Raw genomic sequence first — 20,838 nt, 5'->3', positions numbered from 1 at the left:
CACTGTGTCACAAAAATCACAATAAAGTCACATATATACTATGGTGCTTTTCAATTAGGTATTGCCCCGCTCTGCTAGCTTGCTGCTAGCTAGCAGAGCGGGGCAAGCTAGCAAAGCGGCGTGCAGTTGAGCTTTCGGGACTACTGCTAGTCCACTGAAAAGATAAGTGGATTCACTCTTTTAACAAAAAGTTGAAAAAAGAGACTTGTTTGAAAATTTGAAAAAAGGAAAAAAGAAAAAAAAGCCCAAAAGGGCGGTAAAAAAAGAAAAAAAAATTTTCCATGCAGCGCTTAATCTGTGCGGCGTAAATATATGGACTTTTCTTTAAAAAAAATGGGTAACCCTATGATCGTACTTTAAATGGGCAGCCAAGTTGGCAGTTGTACCTGAAAGCAAAAAACGCCAGTAGGCGGAAGTGTACATCAGCCTATAAATGAGGGTATACCTAATTGAAAAGCACCATAGTATATATGTGACTTTATTGTGATTTTTGAGACTAGTTGTGTCACATTTTTCCAGTTTTTTGTCTATTATAATACTATATGTCACGCCAGACAGACTGCTGCTGCAGGAAAATTGCTTCAGATCAACAGTCCTGTGTCTTGTAGACATGCAAAGATCCCAGTTCACTCCCAAATGTGCTCTAACTGCAAAACTGCTTCTCATTCAGGTTCAAATGGGGCAATTTGCAAAACCAAACAGGGAGCTCAGTATTCAGGCTGCCATCCTGATTACTGACATCACTTCCTCCCCCAGAAACTATACTTTATTGAAACATGGCTTTTAAAATCAGCTTTTACTTTTTATTTATTTATTTATTTATTTGTGATTTTTCTATACCGGCATTCACGGAGTTTGTATCATGTCGGTTTACATAAAACAAGGGGTGAGCAATACAAAACTATAACTTGAATGTATACATTACAACTTATAATAAATAACAAATTTTTAATTATATCTGCCCTGGAATTTTCGCTAGGAAATTATTTTGATGTCCTAAAACATTTTTTTTATATTGGTTTTATTGGGGGGAGGGTATCTTTCAGATCTTTTCTGTGATTGTTTTTAATTTGGAGTTTCATTTTTATGCTTACTGTTAAATATTTTAATTAAGATTTAGTGTTTTTATGATGTTATGAATATTTAACTATGTACTGGATTTGATATTTATGTTTTTAAGGCCTGGATTTATTGCCTCGCTTTGTGATCATTAGGACTGTTTTATGGCACTAGTTAGTATTTCTTACAATCAGTTCTTGTGGTCTGCTTTTCATTTTTGTTTATGTACATTGCCTTGAAAATATCTGGAAAGGCGATTTAAAATCAAACAAACACCAAATTAAATAAACATACTGAGTACCACTGAGTATGGGTATAGGTTCACTGCAAGGAAAACTCCCAACATGATTAGACAAAATTCTTTAGTGATGACCATGTCTAATGAATCAAAGAACCATATTATACATCCTAAGGAGGCATTTAACTAACTAAATAATAGCATGACAAAGATCCAAGGCTGTGAGTCATGTAAGGAGAAAGACAGACTACTATATCCAGCATAAGTATAAAAAAAAAAAGAGGTAGTCACATACAAAAGGCTTCTGTATAGGATGAATCAGCAAAAGCAGATATATATGTAATATACACAGGAAAAGCACAATCTCCTCAACATATACAGAAACATATCACAGTGGAAACCGCTGGAAGCAGCAAATCGCCACTGCTATAAGATCTCATTTTAAAAAGGTAGCCCTGTTGAACTCAGCATTAAGCCCAAAAGGGTGATGGTCAGAAGCTTAAAAAAATCCAACATTGATTCAGTTTCAAAGGGGCAGATTTTTTGTTTCCCTCACACCATTCAACATACATCAATAAAAAAAAAAAAAAAAAAAAATCTTTAAAAAGATATGCTCTCTCTCCATGGCTGGAAAAATACCACATGCCAGGATACCCGGAAGCTTAAAATTCAGGGCCTGGCACCCGCCAAGAGAGACACTGGCTGGGCCTGGGTGAGTCCGAGTGGCTGCCAGTAGGGCCCGGGCCATAGGCGAGTTGCAGCAGCTGTTTATAACAGCATCCTACTGCTGGTCCAACAGGCAGAAGCTGGAAGGGAGAGGAGGATGTAGGGGGGGCAGGAGAGTGCCTGGAGGGAAGAAGAAAGATAGAGTGCCCAGCAGAAGAAGAAAAATGAAGAACGTAGGATTGGGGAGGTAAGGGGGGGAAACAGTGCTAAGAGAGAGGAGCATGCTTTTTAATTATCTTCTGCATCCTTGTGATTATGTGCCTGACAAGCAGAATTTTAAAAAACACACAAAATATGTATTTGCATTTATTACCTGCTTTTTTTGAATACACAATAGAGCAAAACAAAAGAAAAAAAAAACAAAAAATGTCCTGGTTCCTAAAACTTTTCATATGGCACCTACATTTTCTAAATTTTTTTTTTTATTTATTTAGATTTTTTATATTCCGCTTTTTACACTTTTTTTTCAGCGCTTCAAAGCGGATTACATTCAGGTACTGGAGGTATTTCCCTATCCCCAGAGGGCTTACAATCTAACAGGCCGATACAGTAAAAGTCGCAGGAGAGCAGGCAAGCGCCCGCTCTCCTGTGCGCGCGATTCAATAACAAAAAAATATTCAAATGAGGTCCCTAGTGCCTCTTTTTTGACAGGAGCGGCGGCTGTCAGCGAGTTTGACAGCCGACGCTCAATTTTGCCAGCGTCTGTTCTCAAACCCGCTGACAGCCACGGATTTGGAAACCGTACGCCGGCAAAACTGAACGTCCGGTTTTCAACCCGCGAGCCCATTTTAAATTTATTTTTTATTTTTAATTATTTTTAACTTTTGGAACCTCCGACTTAATATCGCCATGATATTAATTTGGAGGGTGCACAGAAAAGCAGTTTTTACTGCTTTTCTGTGCACTTTCCCGGTGCCTGCAGTAAGGGGTAATAGCGCGTGGAAAACGCGGTTCCAAATGCGGGTTAACAGTGTGTGCACTGTACTGTATCGGCCTGCATGTTTGTACCTGAGGCAATGGAGGTAAAGTGACTTGCCCAAGGTCACAAGGAGCAACAGTGGGACTAACCCTGGTCTCCTGGTTCATAGCCCACTGCTCTAACCACTAGGCTACTCCTCCACTCCCATTTATATTTTCACCCCATCCATCTTCGTACAATGTGAGACTAAGGGAGCTTAATTCTCCTATTATTGATAACTCCACATTCAATCATGCTAGTTTTCACACCTACCCCAAACAGAGGCACAGCTGGTAAAATAAATAAATAAATAAAACCTTGAAGAATTAAAGACCTAGCACAAACTCTACAGCTTAACTGCACGCTGACTATAAAAATACTTTCTTAAATGTGTTTTATATCTGCTACCATGGAGAAAACTCCAGTAGTAGTGTTTAGACTCCAAGGCTCTCTCATTGTCCCTCTGTAAGAGACAGCTGACAGAATGATCTTCACATAAGAGGCCTCTAATGCATGAATTTAGTACATTAAGCCACTGAAAAAAATCCCTATCACCTTTCCACAACATAGTATCATCAATGTAGTGTTTCCAAAAGAAGGCTCTTTAGAAAAGTAGGAGAAACAGATCATCTTCTAATAACCTTGACAATTCATATGCAGTCCTTAAAATACTTTAAAAAAAAAAAAAAAAGAGCCAGGAAGCAGACAAAAATCCAAATCTTTTTTAATTCCAAGAATCTTCAAATCACTTGGACTCCTCAGTAGACCCACAGAATGTGACATGTTTCTTATCTGTAGGTATGCTGGAAGGGTTATTCCATACATACATAGAACCCTTTTCATAATTGTGTTCATCCCTTCTAAAAACTCGTCCAGTTCAAATCCTTTAATTTTGAACCATGACCATGGATTCATTCTAATTGGCTAAACCGAAATCAAAGATGTATCGATGGCAGGTAGATTTTTCAGTTTAACCAATGTATCATCCAACTAAGTTAACACAAGCAATGCTGACTGATCAGGCTTTATGTTCAGAGGCCATGGATTTTATTTGTTTGGGAGACTTTATTCTCCCCACAGCACTGGGGTCTTGTTGGACTCTACGTTGTCTATGAAGTCATAAGTCAGGATTGTTGCCAAAAAAGCCTTTATTAAAAGGAAGACTGCCTGCAGATTAAAGCTTTTTTTTGCCCTCTGCTGATTTTAGGTCAGTTATGTAATCATTGATACTATTATCTGGTATCAATTACAGCAGTTCAATATAGTGAAGTTTCTTACCTGTAACGATGATTAACCAATGGACAGCGAGATGTCAGTCTTCACAAGTGGGTTACATCATCCAATGGAACCTGGCACAAAATTGATTTCAAAGCTTCTAGAGGTTTTGATCATGCTCTGAGCGTCTGCAGCCTTAGTCACCTCTCTACTTCCCAGACAGGGCCTTCAGTCCAAGATAAAGCAAAGATCTGGAAAAAGACACCAACTCCAAGGGGAGGTGGGAGGGTATCTTGATGAGTGCTGTCCATCAGAGAACCACTATTACAGGTAAGTAACTTCCCTTTCTCCAAGGACAGGCAGGATGGCAGTCCTCACAAGCAGTGAGTCCCAACCTACAGGCTGCCTCAAACAAAAAGGAAAAAAAAAACTAAACCGTGCCAAAAGCACTGCTGTTTTGGATGGATATGGTGACCAACTTTATATAATCTAGACCTCCCCCTTTTTTATTTGAAGCAATCTGACCAATAATTGGCTCTAGGTGGGAATGGAGTTGGGTTCTGCTCCTCAAAGAGACTCCATAGGACGACTTTTTAAAAATTCAGTTTCACGTCAGAAGCCCCTGCCAAAACAGAAGTGCATGGTGAAAGTGTGGCGAAAATCCCATTTTGCCACTTAGAAACTGATGCAATCAGAGCTCCAGCACAGTGAGCTTTGGTACAATTCATTAACCAAGAGAAATAAAGCTCTTGGCTATATACATTGTGCGGGGGGGGGGGGGGGGGGGGGTTATGTCAAAAACCCTGACCTGACTATCTGGAGCTTTCAAGTCTCCAGGTGGAAAGCTGTGTATTATTAGTATCCCAAGAGTAACAATGGACTGCCTGTACAGGCTTATGCACATTAGCCAGTGACTAGCAACACGCATAGAAATAATATACCGTACTTGGGAAAAAAACTTTGAAAGAGGTGAGAAAGGGACCAGGTTCTAAAGTAGACCCCTACCTGCTGAGTGAGCACTAATAAAAACTGAACTCCCAGGACAGATATATTAAGCTAACATGAGTGCCAAGGCACGAAGAGCTTTGCTGGGGCCTACCCAACATAAAGCATATTTAAGGACATCCTTTGACAGCCTTATCTACAACACAGAGGGAAAAACACCAATTTCACCCAAGTGAAAGCGAAATGCATTGGTTACTCAAGCAACATATAAAAATGCAGAAGGCATTTTGAACAGGATGGTATACATCCCAGGGTCTGAAAGAACTAAAAAATGAAATTCCAGACCTATTACAATTAATTTGTAACCTATAAATAAAATCATCCGTTCAAGCTGAAGACTGGAATGGGGCCAATGTAACCCTGATATTTAAAAAAGGCTCCAGGGGTGGTCCGGGAAACTATAGATTGGTGAGCCTGACTTCAGGAAAAAATCATGGAAACTATTCTACAGATCAAAATCACAGAACATTTAAATAGGCATGATTTAATGGGACACAGCTAGTCCTGGGGAAATTCTGCACAAAAAAACTGAAAATTCTGCACACACATTTTCTAAATTCTGCAAAATTCTGCACATTTATTTTTCAAAACAACACAATATTTTTTGCAAATTATTCTGTGCAATGAGTGTCCCTGGCAACTTGGCTCATCTGCCAGCAGTGTCAATTGCTGCTGCTGCTGGCAGATGGGTCAAGCTGGCAGGGACTGCTGTAGTTGTTGCTAACATCTCCACCTGAGTATCCCTGCTCACTGTCTCTCTTACATGATATCAGACATATGCTTTCTCTCACATGCCATCTGTCACACACGTTCTGTCTCCCCACATACAACACACTCTCTCTCTCTCTCTCTCTCTCTCACACACACAGACTCCCAGGTAGACACCTACCCACTGGCTCACAACAAACACAATGGCTCAAACATACACTCTCAGGGCCAGGGACTCTTCTTTAGCCCCTCTCTTTCCCCCTCCCCCCTCCCCTCTGTTCCCCTCCCTTCTCCTTTCCCTCCCTCTCTCTTCCCCCTCCCCCTCTGTTCCCCTCCTTTCTCTCTCTCCGTCTTCTCCTCCTTGCTGCTTGCTCCTCGAGCCGCCGGTACCGTGCTGCGATGCGATGCCCACACTCTCCATGCGCCCAGGGCCAGTGCAAGGGGATTGGGCACCCTAGGCACCTTCAGCCTTGCACTGCCCCCAGCCGCAGCCCCGACTCCTCCCCCCCACCCCAAAAGAAAACTTACAAAATACCTGGTGGTCCAGGTGAGGGCCTGGGAGCAATCTGCCGCTCCCGGGACCTCAGCTGACACTAACCAAAATGGCGCCGGTGGCTTTAGCCCCTACCATGTGACAGGGGCTACCGGTGCCATTGGTTGGCCCCTGTCACATGGTAGGGGCTAAAGGCCACCGGCGCCATTTTGCTTAGTGGAAGCAGAGGCCTCAGGAGCGGCAGATCGCTCCTGGGCCCTCCGCTGGACCACAAGGGAGGCGTCGGGAGGGTGGCACGGTGCGGCGGGGGCTGGCAGAATTTTGAAAGGGCACTTTTTGCCCTTTCAAAATTTTGCCGCCTGCCGTGGCGCCCCCTAAATCACAGTGCCTTAGGCACAGGCTTAGCTCACCTAGTGGTTTCTCCGGCCCTGCGTGCGCCACCTGACGTCGCTGTCACGGATTTGCCACTGTCCATGAGTGGCATGCTTCCGGGGGGGGGGGGGGGGGTGGTTATCCTTTTCCAGCACGTAAGAAAATCGTGAGGGCAACGAGGGAGGAAATCTGCGCAAAGAAGGAATTCTGCAGTAACGCAGAATTCCCCCAGGAGTAGACACAGCCAGCATGGATTTACCCAAGTGAAGTCTTCACTTGGGTAAATCCATGGCTTCACTTGGCTCACAAATCTACATTTTTTTTGAAGGGGTTAATAAACATGTGGACAAAGGTGAACTGGTCGATGTGATGTATTTGGATTTTCAGAGGGCGTTCAACAAGGTCTCTCATGAGAGGCTTCTAGGAAAACTAAATCATAGGATAGAAGGCGATGTCCTTTTGTGGACTGCAAACTGCTTAAAAGACAGGAAATGGAGTAGGATTAAATGGTCTGTTTTCACAATGGAAAAAGGTAAATAGTGGAGTGCCCCAGGGATCTGTATTCGGACCAGTGCTTTTTAATATGTTTATAAATGATCTGGAAAGGGGTACAATGAGTGAGATGATCAATTTTGCGGATGACACAAAATTATGCAGAGTAGTTAAATCTGAAGAGGATTGTGATAATCTGCAGGAGGACCTTGTGAGGCTGGAAGATTGGGCATCCAAATGGTAGATGAAATTTAAGGTGAACAAGTGCAAAATGGTGCATATAGGGAAAAATAGCCCATGCTGTAGTTACACAATGTTAGGTTTCATATTAGGAGTAACCACCAGGAAAGAGCTCTAGGTGTCATAGTGGATAATACATTTAAATCGTCGGCTCAGTCTGCTGTGGCGATCAAAATAGCAAGCAATGTTAGGAAATTTTAGGAAGGGAATGGCAAATAAAACATTGGATATCATAATGCCTCTGTATCGTTTCATGGAGAGACCGCACCTTGAATACTGTGTGTAGCTCTGGTGGCCACATCTCAAAAAAGATATAGTCATACTGGAGAAAGTACAGAGAAAGGCGACCAAAACGATAAAGGGGATGGAATGGCTGCCCTATGAGGAAAGGCTAAAGATTAGGGCTGTTCAGTTTGGAGAAGAGACAACTGAGGGGGGATATGACAGGTCTACAAAATCATGAAAGGACTTGAACAGGTAAATGTAAAATCGGTTATTTATTCTCAGACAATAGGAGGACTAGGGGGCACTCCATGAAGTTAAGTAGTTAATTTAACAAATCGGAGAAAATTCTATTTCACTCAATGCATAATTAAGCTCTGGAATTCATTGCCAGAGGATGTGGTTACAGCAGTTAGTGTAACTGGGTTTGAAAAAGGTTTGGATAAGTTCCTAAAGGTGAAGTCCATAAATTGCTGTTAATCAATAAGGAATAGTAGCTTGGGATCTATTTAATGTTTGGGTGACTTGGATTGGCCACTGTTGGAAACAGGATGCTGGGTTTGATGGACCCTTGGTCTAACCCAGTGGCATGTCTCATGTTCTTAGATTTCCGGCAAAAAAAAAACAAACAGGGGAACTTTTTGTGGATCTTATCCTCAAAGCCATATATTAAGACAGTTTCTTTTCACACCATTGCTTCTTCCCCTGCTCCCGAAATCTTTTCTGAATGCCAGAGACGTAGACAGATTTCAGGACTGCAGGGATAGAAAAGCAGCCCCTAAACTGTAGAGATCAAAGTTAATAAGGTTGGGGAATTTCCTAACTCCCTGATGAATATTCATTGATTGTGTCTTAACAGGGTCCCGTTTCTTCAGTATACATTTAGCCATGTAAACTGAGTGATTCAATTAAAATCTAACAAAAAACCCAGACTTCAGTCTAAGGTAAGATTATCCTGCGGCAGAAGTCAAGAAACCTTTCTATTAAAAAATGGAAAACAGCAATGTCACAGGGTTTTGTGGAAATCTGGACTCTGCCCTGACCAATAATCAGACAGGGCTCTAGACCCAGCTTCAGTCTGACCATCAGGACAAACTCTTCACCCACTTGGCAGAGGACTTGAAGTCCTACTGCTAGAGATGGCCTCATTCTTCAAGAGAACAGTCTACTATAGATTTAATATCCTTATGGACAAGGACTATTTTTGTCAGCCAACAACCCTCACAACTTTCAAGTTTACCCTTATTGCCCTCCCCTGAAGGAGGAAAAGGACAATCCCTAAGCTACCCCACATAGGGTATGGAACCTCTTATGCAGGATTCCAAATCCACGATGCATGCAGCCATGGTTAGGGTAAGTTGTAGTAGACAACTTTAGAATGAAATCAACCACCAGAACAATGTGTCTCTCATGGCTGAAAGTGTAAATGTTGCTTAAAATATACAGTGGGTGGAACCAACTATTTCTTAGGGATCAGCGTATGACCCCTAAGGAATGGTCAAAGTGACACATTCATAATTTTTCACAGCAGGTATTTCAAATATGCTCAAATCCTGCTCGGGAGCGGATTTGTACTAGAGGAATCTATTGCCAGTTCTGCAAGATGCCACATCTAGCAACAGACCCCGTATGCTTTGTGCTGGGTTGTGCACCAGTGCGCAAAGCAAAGGTGTGCATTCTCCTCCCCCAGATAGTGCCATGAATCCAGCAGGATACTGAAGCTGGACAGGGTAGAAAGCAGCTAACTAAAAGCAAATTCTTCACGAGAAGAAAGAATAAAACACCTTCTTCCCTGAGAAAGAAGTAAAGCACTGAGAGGAAAACATACTAAGGTTAAGAACATAAGAACATAAGAAATTGCCATACTGGGTCAGACCAAAGATCCATCGAGCCCAGCATCCTGTCTCCGACAGTGGCCAATCCTTAAAATTACATCCGACTTCCTGCTGCTCACCCCCTATGACAAGAAGCGAGGCTCTTGCGTCAACCGGTTAATAACTATTTAAGGATTTTTCTTCCTCGTTTCCTTAGTAGGCCTTAGGTAACACACTTACATTCAGGATGGGACTAAATTTTCAACTTTCAGAGGATCAGACCCCTTTCTCTACCTGTGATCACATTGTTTGAAATGGCAGGTGACTCTGAGAAGCTGTTGAATATTTTCTCAGAGAGCGAATGGAAAGAGTATCGAATAGGGATACTCTGCTTTTGGTTTGGATGCTCCAGTTTTTAACTAAAACTCTCAGCTCCCCAAATACTAGAAGTAATACAGTGGCGAAACTCAGATCGGGGTAATGCATCCCTGATCCAGTGAGCCCTCTACTCTCTTCATGAATGTCAGGAATAGCTGCTGACCAGTGGAGAGATGGAAAGGTGGCCCTCCTCTAATTTTCCACTCACCAGCTCCATATAAAAAACCTGTAAGGAGCTGCTCCGTTCCCATGATTGATCAAAGACTACACCATTATCAACCATAGCCCCCGCAAAAGAACAGATAGAATAAATCCTGGAAGCTCCCTAGTGACAGGGAATCCAGGTCACAAGCTATCAGAAGAGGAATTTTTTTTTTTTTAGGCCTTTCTCCTCTTCATAGGGGAAGGTAAAAAAGGGCTCCAAACCCTAACTTTACTCTTCAGGTACCCACCCCAATGGGTGGGCCAACCAAGAATGACTAGGAATTCACTCATGTATGTAGGGGGCTCGCCCCAAAGACATTTGGTGCACCAGTGACACTGCTGCGCTCACCTTCAACACAGTAGTTGCATCACGTTGCAGTCATTGGCACAAGTCTGCCCAACAATGCAGAACCAAACACTGGTTCAAAGTCAGCTTTGCTGCCTATGCCCATGCTACGGCATGTTCTATCACCTACATGATAGCGGGAACCGATGTTGATTCGGCCAGAGTTCATGGTGTTGCTCTGCAATAGCACCAGCAGTGCCCTTCACCTACTATGTATTTAACCCATACAGATTCCCTTCCCGCCTAGGGCCCTACAATGGTAACAGGGGTCCAATGTCACTGGATTGTGCTCATTGGCCCCCATGGCAGACGGCGCCCAATTGCAACAAATCCTGCTCAGAAGTACTCTGTTCTGATACAATATTCGATGCGCTCCATGGTGCCCCACTCCACGCCCACTGTGCTTGGTACCAACAGTGTCCACAGTACCCAATGTGGTTAATAGCTTTCAACAATGCCAGATGGTGCACAGCACTGGACAGCACGCGATGGCAACTTACTTGAGAGATATGATAACTCAGTGTTGATTCCCATCAGTGCTCTGGCACTTGAATGTGAATGGGCATCCCAATATCAGGGCAAGGCACCATCAGTGCTTCAGCAATGCTGATTGCCCATTCTCAGGTTCTCCCACTCCTCTTTGGAGACTGCCCTGCTAGGAGCATGCTGTCAGGTAGCAAGAGAGGTTTCATCATTCAGCGCACTAGAGGTGATGATTAGCCTTGAACCCATGAAGACTAGTATGATCCCAGGAATGAGAGAGGGTGGGAAGGGTTCTGAGCATTTCCCCCATGAGAACATTCCTTTATCTGTTATCCCCCTCCCCCCCGACACACAGTCCCATGTGTGTTGATGCCCAGCGGTTGGACAAAGTCATGGAGCTCCTGTCTGAATGAGAACTTAGGCAAGTCCCCAGTCTAGAGGCCTAGCTTGACCACACAGGGACCCTGCAAACTGCAGATCCTATAAGACAACCAACAAAAAGTACAAAAAAAAACCAAAACCCACAAAGATTGAGAGAAAGAATAAAACTCATAAGCTGCTGGGCAGCATTATTCATTAGTGTAAAAAAATTTCAATCAGGCTGTGCCGTGTGGTTAACAGAAGTAAAGTATTAAAAAAACAAGAAAAAAATGAAACAAAAAGTACATGAAGGAGAAAACAAAACCAGCAAGGCCCTGTGAGAACAAAAACCGCTTGTGCAGTTCCAGAAACTTTCACCACAGTAGTTGTGAGAGAGACAGCAAAGAACTTTGGATTGTAGGCTCTGCGGGGGGGGGGGGGGGGGGGCCCTGCCTGGGAAGAAGGGAGGTGACTAAGGCTGCACATGCTCAGTAGAGCACGCTCAAAACTTCTAGAAGCTTTGAGATCAAAGTTCCGTGCCAGGCTCCATCAGATGACATCACCCATACGTGAGGTGCTCATAGAAACCTTGGCCTTCCTAATACCACGACCCCTGTTTTGCAGATTATTCAGAATACAGCAGCCTGCATAATCGTGTTAATTATCAAGACTATATTTCCCTAACTCTTATGAAACTACACTGGCTACCTCTGGGTTGACGTAGCATAATCACTTGAAATTTGACAACTTTCAAAGCCAATAAAAGTGAGGGAGCAGCCTATTTGCAATCTATTCTTTGGCCCTGTGAGCTATCCCAAGCACTAAGATCATCTGAACTGCCAGAGTGTGCGTGCTGACACTAAAAAAGATCCATTTAGCTGGGAAACAGAACAGGTTATTAAATGGCCCTCGTCTTATGGCATGTACTCCCTTCGGAGCTTCGTCAGAAAGTTTCTTTTATGTTTTCAGAAGATGACGGCATTTAAATAGGCCTTTGAAAGGTTTAATTGAAAATATTTTTAATTAGCTGCTTCAATAATAAGAATTATTAGATCCAAGAAATACTTATTCTACTTATAAAAAGAAAAAAAATAGTCAGATCCTCAGAATATAATTTTGGTTAAGGACTAGCATGACAATACACTACTTTATGCAACCCTCAAGAAATTATATTAATGTCCTATGGTACAATTCAGTGTAGCTGTCTTTATACTCATATAGCTTCACACCACTGTAATTCCTTGGTTCTGTTATTCTCTCCAAATAAAGGAATGTTGCTCAAAAGTTTCTGTAGATCCCTTTCGGAATAACAAAGTACGGTTCCCGCTTCTTCAAATGACATATTACCTCACCAAATTGCAAATAATCAAAAAGCATCAATAGGACATGTATTCTGTGATTTTTTTTGTTAATATTTTCAACTCGATAATGGGATTTTCTTTTTAAAATTGAGTACACAGTATTCTATGTATAAAGGGGGCTTCACTCTGGATCTTACCTGAATGAAGATTTTGAATCTTCCACAACTTACTAGATTTCGTGATGGTTGTTACCTCAGGCTATATTATATGTTGCCAGCTGACAAAGTATGCTTTGTGTTACATATGGAACTGGAGGGTCCATTTGTTTTAGTGAATGAAATTTTCAGGGAAGACATGGACGATGCTAACTATTTGGTGGTGTTTGTGTTATATTCACTGTATTGGTTAATTCACATTTTCTCTTTTATAGAGTGTATTTTCAAAACATTTGTGAGACAATTTATATGAAAATAAAGGATTGTATCTAAAGATATATACTTATACATATTGAGACATGTGCTTCTGTCAGGTTGCAGCCTGGAGCTATTTTACACAACTCTTTGTAGAATGAACTCAGAGTTTATTCACATATAGTAGAGTTAAAGAAAACACAGGTTCAAGTCACGTTTGGTAACAAAACATCTATGTAGCATAGATATTCACATTCCTGAGCATCAAATCCAAATACGTTAAGCAGGTCAGGTCCAGCCCAGAATTTACTAAACAAGGTCAGAAGGCACAGGTTTGGGCAGGGTGACAGATCTCCTGTTCCCGTCTCCACAAAATGGTGCACATTTCACTAGTTCTGGGGAACAATGTGTTGTGAATCCCTGAAGACCAATCTGGATCCTCAGGGGCATAGCTGCATATCTGGGCTTCAGGAAGTATATAACCCTTTCCATGTTTGGTAAAAAGGAAGGAACTAGCCAAATGGTGACCAGGTCCTTCAAAAACACTAAGGATATCTACCTGACACCACCTGGAGCTCCAGAATTTCTTTTGGCTGAATAGATGGACACTAGGAATACTATCTCCAATAGAGATGTGAATTGGAACCGGTTCCAATTCACATCGTGATTTTTTTTTCATCCGGCCCAATCGGGTTTTTTTTAATCGGCTGCGCTCGAGCCAATAAACAAAAAACCCACCCCGACCTTTTAAAACTAATCCCTTAGCTTCCCCCCCCCCCAAAAAAAAACCTTTTACAGGTACCTGGTGGTCCAGTGGGGGTCAAGGGAGCAATCTCCCGCTCTTGGTCCATCGGCTACCACTAATAAAAATGGCGCCGATAGCCCTTTGCCCTTACCATGTGACAGGGTATCCGTGCCATTGGCTGGCCCCTGTCACATGGTAGGAGCACTGGATGGCCCGCGCCATTTTTAAAGATGGCGCCGGCCATCCAGTGCTCCCTCCATGTGACAGGGGCCGGCCAATGGCACGGATACCCTGTCACATGGTAAGGGCAAAGGGCCATCGGCCCCATTTTGATTAGTGGCAGCCGACGGCCCGAGAGCGGGAGATTGCTCCCGGGACCCCCACTGGACCACCAGGTACCTGTAAAACGTTTTTGTTTTTTTTTGGGGGGGGAGCTAAGGGATTAGTTTTAAAGGGTCGGGGTGGGTTTAGGGGTTATTTTTGTGTGACTTTTTCCCGCCCTCCCCCAAAACGATAAGAGAACCCCATGAACAATTTCGTGGGGTTTTCCTATCGGTTTCGGGGAGCCCCCGATTTCTGATGACTTTGAAAATATCAATCGTCAGAAATACGATTCACATCCCTAATCTCCAACATCAAGTCTTTCACTGATGCCTCCCTCAGTTGCTCAAAGGAGGCTGCTATACTAGGGATCTTTGCACTAAGTTCAGATCCCAAAACATGATCATCTGGTGGACTTAAGACCACACATATACCCCCCATCCCAAATAAAAACATGCTACATTTGGGTGAAAGGCCAAGAGACCATCCCCAATTTGCCCCTTTGTAGCATGACAGGGCTGCCACCTATACCTTTAAAGAGTTTAGCATTAAATCCTAAACCCTTCTCCAAACCAATCTGCAACAATTCCAGGATTGAAGCCAACTGGGTTTTGAAGAGAGACAGTCCATTGACACAGTACCAGGCCTCAAAAATCTTCCATGCTCTGATGTATGCCAGTGAAGTGCATATCTTCCTTGCCTTCAGCATCATTCCAGTTACTGCTTCTGAATAGCCATTACTTCTCAGCTTCTTCCTTTCAATAGGCATGCCATAAGATAAAATGGAGTCAGATGCTCCATTGTTGCCAGACCTGTCAAAGAAGCCCCTTGTCCGAAGCAAACAAGATTGGTTCCTCTTTCTTTAACCATATCAACTCTGCAAATCTAGGAGTGTCTGGCCCATTCTGGAACTACCAGAATGACCAAGACAAATTTGGTAGAAAACACCTGTTCCACCATGGAATCCTGGGGAAGCCCTTCGTTTAGTCCGGAGGTCTGAGGCTGCTTGGCTGTCAGGAGACAGGGTATTCTCTCCACCCCCCATTGCTTTCCAGGCACACCGATGTTACCAATGCACAGGGTCCGTGCTGGGCCTGCAGCTCCTCCCCTTCACGCACTGTGATAGCTCTAACCACCTCCCACAGAGCCTGACCAAACACAGACTCCTCCGGTTCTTGCAGTTCATGTAAATGAAACCTGCGACTGTACTTTCTTGCCTGCTGTTGCATAAGTAGACACCTTCTCCCTCTCTCCATTGGCTTTCTGTAGCTGAGGGGGAAGCACAGGAGAAACCAAGGCCTTCTGCAAGCCCACCACAGGAATCTATAGATTTACTTCTCTTTTTTTTGGCTTGGTTTAGGCTATTCCAGGAAAAATCAACCCACCGAGTCATCATCCTGTGAGCTCTGCTGCAGGCAGAGAATTATTGAGAGCCCTTCCTGCTGCACCTAGCAGAACATATCAGAAAAGGCTTATGTTCTCTGCCTCCACCTGTTGGTGAACAAGGATAACCCATTCATTTGCACTATTCTAATAGGACAATAAGAAGTGGGCATACACACATCACAAAATATACATATATTTTACCATCTCAAAAAGAAGTGCTGCCTGATTTTGGACTACAATCAGCAACTGAGATACATAAAAAAAAAAATAGAGTCTACAATATTCACAAAGCAAAAATCTTATTGCATAGTTATTTGAGAATTTTGGAGTACACCCTATTTGGATCAAATCCCACCTCATTGGATCATCACCACCAAAATTTTAAAAAATCAGTAACTCTTGCAACTAAAGAGAATACTAAAATCCCTAAAACACTTCAGAAATGAGGTACATATAAAGAAAACTAAGTCCTGTGGAGCTTCATTTCAATGACCGCCTCCAACAAAGAAAAGGGAAAAAAAGGAACAAAGTAATGACAACCACGACAAGATTAGAATGAGAAACAAGACAATAAGTTGGCTTGCCTTGATCACAAAGTCTGACAGAGTAGGGACCAAAAGTAACAAGATCTTGGTCTGACCAGACCTGCAGAGAAACCTGAGCTTGATTCCCAGCTGAGTTCTTCCACTCCTGGAGTCAGCTGGGGAGGCAGCATTCACAGGACTTTGGGGGGGGGGGGGGGGTTTGGAAGTCATCACACAAATGATTCCCGGTACTAGATTTAGGGCCCATTATTTTCCTCCTGCAGGACCCCTAGTGCATGGCCCTTAGCCCAGGACTGTTGCTACAATGACGAAACTAAAATAAATTGGGAGGATATTTAAAATTAGAGTGAAAACTCCAGGGCAGCTGCACCAAATTCAAGCCCTGGACCCAACTGAGCTGGAAGCCCGGAGGAGGAGGAGGAGAAGGAGGAAACTGCTGGGTTAAAAAAAAGTAACATTCTTTCAAGCTCACTTCTCTAACCACTAGACCAATGTTTTTCAAATTCAGGGTCGTGTTGCAGCAAGCCCGTGACTGGGTCACAGTTCCGCCCCCACAATGTTCCTTCTACAAAGCCATACTCTGGTTAGAAGGATGGGGGCAGAAGAGGAGAGAGCAAGAGTTACATGTGCCTAAACTCTGTGCAGACTCATGGCTTTGCATAATTCTCAAACTTAATTCATAATACCACCCGGATTCTTGTGCTGTTCCCACAATGATAACCAAGGGGTGGAAAAATATTTTGAAAACTTAGGCACAAGTCAAATTTGTTTGGGATTTTTTTGGGGGGGGGGGGGGGGGGGTTAAGCAGCCAAACCAAAATGTCATTTTCCGGTTTACTTTTTACTTTTTTTTTTTTGTTATGATTTATTCATAGACTTTTTTTTTGCTATGTCTATATGTCAGATTCATTTTGTTTTGCTCGGTTTGTTTTATCTATATTTTGTTTTCTTATATTTTTTTTTTATATTTTTTGCCTATTTGTATTCTTTTACTTGCATTGCTTTTTCTCTCTCTTCTGGCCTCTCCTCCTTCCTTCATACTCTTCGCTATGCTTGCAGGGAGCAGCCCCGGGTCATGATGGTCCATCCAGGCCCTCCACAGTAGCAGTCACAGCAACAGCTCTCTTTCAACCTAAGTTCTCCACAGTGGGTCTCTTCCAGGCCAGGCCATCAGCAAGTGCTAACTTTTAGATGGTAAAGAACTTTACACTCCTAATGAACACTAAGAACAGCAAGAGTACGAACACACACAGAGCCATAGCATAAGGTGAGAGGAATGGACAGAGAATGAGCAATGGGATTAGGCAGTGAGCAAATACAATGGCTATAGAAAGTCTATATACCCTTCCAAAATTTTCACCTTGTTAAGTAAAAGGCATTAAAAAAAAAACACACAACAGTGTTTGTTCCATGTAGTCACACATCCTACCCCACAACTTCAAGAAGCAACTGAAAACCTGGCTATTCACCAGCACCTATCAAAACATACTCTGACAACCCGACTTCGAGACACCTACCTCTCTCACCCAGAAGAACCTTGACAACCTAACCCTCACCATATGAACCTCACCCCCCCCGGGCTCACAGCCAGAAGAATATGAATATAAACATATCCTTTTCAATAATTTAACTGTTTTTTATCCTCAACGTATATGCTAACCCGTAACATGCTCTATCCCATCGAATATTCCAGAATTCCTTAGAAAATTAAGTAGAAATAAGAATATGGATTAGCTTGGTGGTTAAATAGGTCTACACTCTTCTTATATTTCTGTAGCAAGCCTAAAAATAAAGATCTACTATAACCAATTGTCTTCAAAAACATACACCAAGTGAATTGGCCCCACCTATGTTAAACTGAACTGATATATGAGGACAGTATAAATTCAGCAGTTCTTATTGGTTTTCTCTACTAAATAGTGCATTTCAAAGCACCAAGCAGTTGTCCAAAGAACACCAGGAAAATGTTGTGGAAAGGCGCAGATCTGGGGATGGGCACAAAAAAAAAAAAAAGTAAAGTCCTTGAATATCCCATGCAGCATGGTCAAGAGAAGTATTAAGAAATATAGGTGTATAGTACCACCAGGACCTTTCCTAAATCAAGTTGTCCCTCCAAACTGGATGATCCAGCAAGGAGGAAACTGATCAGAAGCCAATGACAATTTTGAAAAAGCTACAGGCTTCCATAGCCAAGACTAGTCAAAGTGTGTTTGACAACAATATCCCAAGCATGCCACAAATCTAGCCTGTATGGTCGAGTGGCAGAAGAAAGCAATTCAAGAAAGCCCACTATGAATCTCATTTGAAATAAGCAAAGCAACACTTGTAGCCATGTGGCAAAAGGTTTTAAGGCCTAATGAAACTAAAACAGTTTTTTGGCCTGAATGCAAAGCATTACATTTGGCACACATCTAAAATAACCCAATGCCTAGAGAACATCACCCTTATCTGTTAAGATGAATTCCTAAACTTAAATGCTCACCTTGTGTGGGACAATAATTTTTGAATAGCGGTCAAATATATCTTAACCAATTTCTGAGCATGATCAATGGAGCCATCAATTAGTTTAAAAAAAAATGCACATCATCCACATATATATGGAAATTTAGTCCCAGTTCTGATAGTTTACATAATATTAACAAGTTCATATTGAACAGTATTCATGACTAGACATGTAGATGAGTCTTGTAATATGTATATGCTTTGTCCCCTGAAAAGTGTGCAATATAGCATATGGGTGAAAAACAACTAATTTAAATGTATGCAAGTCTGAAGCACTGACACAGTAAAATGAAAAATATTCATGGGAGTGTAGACATTCTATAGCCAATGAATGTCTTACATTTACCTTATGAATGAATTTAAGCTATAGTTTTAGATAATTTTTATGTATTATTTAAGATAACTGAAGCAAACAACTAAAGTGTCACACATAAGTAGTCTATTCAAGCACTCTCCACACACACTATTGTCAAAGTTCGGATCCAGGCTGACACCTACTGCATCATATTTCAATACCTGCTGCTAGAAATCACCATCCTACCCTGAACTGAGCTCGGTGAGCTTTGGCAGTCAGTCTTGCTGTTGATCAGCTTTCACTTCCTATAAAAATACAGGCAAGAAAACTGGGCCGCAGTATAGCACTGTACATCACTTTTCAAATAGTATCTTGTTACCTCTAACTCACTCTACAAAGCGATGCACAACATAAAGTTGAACACATGGCCAATCTCAATAATAATAAAAAAAAAAAAAAAGCAAGCAAGCATATTAGTTCAATCAAGATCAGTTTTCACGTGATAGACAAAATGACAATCCAGAAAGCACATAAACATTCCAGGAAGTCAAACATGAACGCGAACAGAAACGTGGACCCTTTTCTTCCCTTTATTTCTGCATATACGAACCCAAACAAGATGCAGTAATTTAAAATATGAACCCTTCAGACCGTTCAATGGTTAGAGAAGGGTCAGGTACCTACAGACTGTATAAGTAACAAGAGCAAAAGCTGCAGCCTGTCAAAGGGCTGAGCGGGGATCCCAGTACTGTGGCTTGGATAGGCTGCCTGGGGCCCTCCACCATCCGCACTCTTTAAAATGCAAGTCTAAAAACACCTCTACTGACAAACGTTGCTCATGCATTAAAGCGCTGCCCTTTGTCGGAACAGGAAATCTTTACAGCTTTAAATTTTCACTATCATACAACTATGCAGTGGCGTCGCTACGGAGGGATGGAGTGAGGACAAGTACCCCCTCCCCCCCCGAAAAAAAAACCTAGTTACCCCTCCCCTTTCGCCACCCTAGTCAGTACCTTACTGCATTCCACGGCGGCTACCGCCCCATCGGCAACGACTACCACAGCCACAGAACGGGCGCCAACAGCAGCAGCTGTGATAATGGCTGCCCCGCAATCTCTCCTTTGCTGCGCCGCGCAGGTGACGAGCGAACTTGGCGTCAGGACGCAGTCGCACGTAGCACGTCACCGACACGTTCAAGTCCTACGTCTCTTGCCGCCGGAGCGGTGAGGTAGCTTCCTTGCTCCACTCGATTGGGCCGGCAGTCTAGCGCAGTGTTTTTCAAATTCTGGGGTCAGTCCGCCCGTTAAAAATAGGCCAGCTTCTGGATCGCGGCTTTGACCCTGTTCCAGTTGTTCGGGGAAAGAAAGAAGCAGCAGCACTAAAGCAAGCGTTTCATGGCCTAGTCCCTGGGCTCCGCGCAGCACTCAGGAAGTTTGAATCGCGGGGAAGCCGCACTCCCGCGGTGTTCTCGCGATGATGACGGAGTAGCGCGTGCGTGCGAGCGAACACTGCGCGACGCAAAGTAAAGGAGAGCAGTGAGGAGTCCGTCATGAATGAGAGCGTGAAGTGGGGTTAGGGAAGGCAGAGAGTGAAATCGAGCAATGAGGGCTAGGAAAAGGAAGGGGTAGGCGTGAGCAATGGGGGCAAGGGCTGAGTGAGTGAGGAGTGCCCATATCTTACGACGTCAATATACCCAACGCGGGCCGTATTTCGACTGAGGAATCTGCAGCCGGGTATTAAAGTCCCAATATTGTTTACATATAAATGTTTGTGATTATCTTGAAGTTAAGGCTGATGCTAATTATAATCTTGTTAGTTCTTATGTAAATAATAGTGGGACGGGAATTTATTCTAAATTTAATAACCCATGATGGAGATTCATCACTCGAAATATGGCCTCATGATTTAACATAATGATGGCAGAGAAAGACCAAATGGTCCATCCAGTTTGCCCAACAAGCTTATTGTGGTAGTAACTGCTGCTGCGTGCAGGTTACCCCTGCCCCATCCCCGAGTCTTC

At 42.9% G+C, this 20,838-nt stretch overlaps 1 protein-coding gene across 5 annotated transcripts in view; it reads right to left on the bottom strand.

Annotated features, from left to right (window-relative positions):
• PPP6R2 (protein phosphatase 6 regulatory subunit 2) overlaps positions 1 to 20,340 on the bottom strand; it is a 399,948-nt gene extending 379,608 nt beyond the window's left edge. The window contains exon 1 of one of the 5 annotated variants that reach the window (XM_029615590.1): positions 19,832 to 20,340. The gene's annotated coding sequence lies outside the window, so the exon portion shown is untranslated. The remainder of the gene's footprint in view (positions 1 to 19,831) is intronic. The other 4 variants (XM_029615589.1, XM_029615591.1, XM_029615592.1 and 1 more) reach the window with 4 other exon arrangements.
• Between the last annotated feature and the right edge of the window lie 498 nt (positions 20,341 to 20,838).

The sequence above is a fragment of the Rhinatrema bivittatum genome, chromosome 9, assembly GCF_901001135.1.
Source record: "Rhinatrema bivittatum chromosome 9, aRhiBiv1.1, whole genome shotgun sequence".
Taxonomy (NCBI): domain Eukaryota; kingdom Metazoa; phylum Chordata; class Amphibia; order Gymnophiona; family Rhinatrematidae; genus Rhinatrema; species Rhinatrema bivittatum.
The sequence above is the reverse complement of the archived record's forward strand: the minus strand, read 5'-3'. Positions and strand labels throughout refer to the sequence as shown.